Source organism: Triticum aestivum, chromosome 7B (genome assembly GCF_018294505.1).
Source record: "Triticum aestivum cultivar Chinese Spring chromosome 7B, IWGSC CS RefSeq v2.1, whole genome shotgun sequence".
Classification (NCBI taxonomy): domain Eukaryota; kingdom Viridiplantae; phylum Streptophyta; class Magnoliopsida; order Poales; family Poaceae; genus Triticum; species Triticum aestivum.
This window is the reverse complement of record NC_057813.1, coordinates 1,761,764-1,763,945: the sequence shown is the minus strand read 5'-3', so window position 1 is coordinate 1,763,945 and position 2,182 is coordinate 1,761,764. Positions and strand designations below refer to the sequence as shown.

At 42.4% G+C, this 2,182-nt stretch overlaps 1 pseudogene; it reads left to right on the top strand.

Annotated features, from left to right (window-relative positions):
* Nucleotides 1-649: 649 nt before the first annotated feature.
* On the top strand, nucleotides 650-1,094 carry LOC123156054 (polyubiquitin-like; annotated as a pseudogene).
* The last annotated feature ends 1,088 nt before the right edge of the window (nucleotides 1,095-2,182 follow it).

Sequence of the window (2,182 nt, the reverse complement as noted above, 5' to 3'; positions counted from 1 at the left end):
GCTTGAAAGCGGCTTGAGACAATTTCATAGCCGGTGCATCCTTTTTTGTAACCACTGAACTATCTTTGGGCAGGATTTACTTGTATGTATAGTTGTTGGCAGCGTGGTGAACCTCCCACTGATAAATAATTAATTGATGCCAACACATAATTTATATAATCTTTAGAACATGTTTCTTTCTCTTTTATTTGCAGTAGTGATTTTTCAGATCTTAAAATTAGTTAGATCAGATGGATAATGATATCATTAATCTTTTGGTTTGTTTCTGAAAAGATAAAGATGACTAACTCGTAGGTCTGTTGTGCAGTATGCAGCTCTCTCGTGTAATCAAACAGATTTTGTGTTCAGATAGCTAGTTCATATGTTTGTTCCGCATTTATTATCAGGAGAAGTGTTATTATCAATGGCAACATAATCAAAGAGAGTTTGGATGTTAAATATTGATCTTGTATCTTTTTAGTCCACGGTCCTACAGGCAGTAGCATCCATTCAGATCCGAAAACATATTTCTCACCAGGCCACCCTTGTTAATTAGTCTTTGTAGTTAATATGAACAAGATTTCTTACTCTGCGACAACAACTATTCCCACTGTGGTTCTACCCTCGGCCCATCGAAATAATTAATTTTTGGTGCTCTCTCGTTCAACAGATGGAGATCTTTGTTAAGACCCTCACTGGCAATAGGATCACCGTCAAGGTAGATCCATCGGACACCATCTACATTGTAAAGGCGAAGATTCAGGATCAGCAGTGTCTTATCTTTGGCACGGAGGAGCTGGAGGACCGATTGACTTTGGCCGATTACAACATTCAGGATAAATCCACTCTTCAACTTGATTTGCGCCCCCAAAGAAGGAAGATGCTAATCATAGTTAAAGCATTGACTGGCAAGGACATCGTCCTTGAGGTTGAGAATGAGAACTTGGGACACCGTCGACGATGTCAAGGCCAAGACTGAGGTCGAGTTGAACATTCATGTGGACCTGCAAAGGCTCATCTTTGCCTCGAGACAGATGGAGGACTTTCGCACCCTGGAGGAGTATGGCGTCAAGCAGCAGGACATCATTCACCTCATGCTCCGCATCCGCGGCTGACTAAGGAGTGCTTCCCAGATTTCACCACAGCATGCTTCAAATATTTTCTGTTTGCAATTTGTCTAGTCGTGTAAAAACCTAGCGCACGAGTGCGTGCTACTATTTGCTACGTACCTACAATCAGTATGTTCGAAATGTATATTATGTCCCATTTTGTCTAGTCCTGTGGTACATGCGAGTGAAAATATAGGCCAGATGCAAGAGAGTGGGTTAATGCTGTTTGAAGTATTTGCCACGAGCACTCTGTTTTCAAGATCGAACAATTTGCTACTACACGCGCTACGTTTTCCAGTATCTGTTACTCTGTTAGATTTGTGGTAAGGACTAGTAATTTACAACAAGAATGGCTTTGTGAGGAACCTTGTTCAGATCAGTGATAGTAGTATAATATATACTCCCTAGTGTCAAAAAAACATCTTGTATGTGTTGAGACAGAGTATACTAAATAAAAAGCCAATCAAAATATACTAAACCGGAGTGGAGTTGAACACGAACAAACTCCATCCAACAACTAATGATTCTGATATACGTACGTTGACAGCCCAGCGAGAAATCTCGTTTCTTAAGATGAACGCGGGAAGCACATATCTTATGAGCCATGCATGCACCGCATACACTGCACTATCGGAAATTGCAAATTTCGCCAACACATACACCGCGCTATCGGAGGCGAAGCAGCAGGTGAAGTGTGGAAAACTTATGGATGCCACGGTCCTCCATGGTCTGACCATCCACTAGCTGTTTCCCGCCATAGATCAGCCTTTGTTCGTCCACGGGAGCACCCTCCTTTTTCCGGATCATTTCCTTTACACTTTCGACGGTACTCTAGTCCTCAACATCATAGGTAGTGATTTTGCCGGTAAGCCCGTTGACAAAGATTTGGTATATTTTTCTCTTCTTTTTCACTAATTTGGGTTGCTCACCACGTACGACATGTGGCTGCTTCCTCTTTCTATGACATCGCAGATCAAGGTGAAGAGTGGATCCATCCTGAATATTGTAGTCAGCCAGAGTGCGCCTGCCTTTTAGCCCCTTCTTGCCATAGACAAGGCGCTGCTGATCCTGAATCTTCGCCATGACAACGTTGA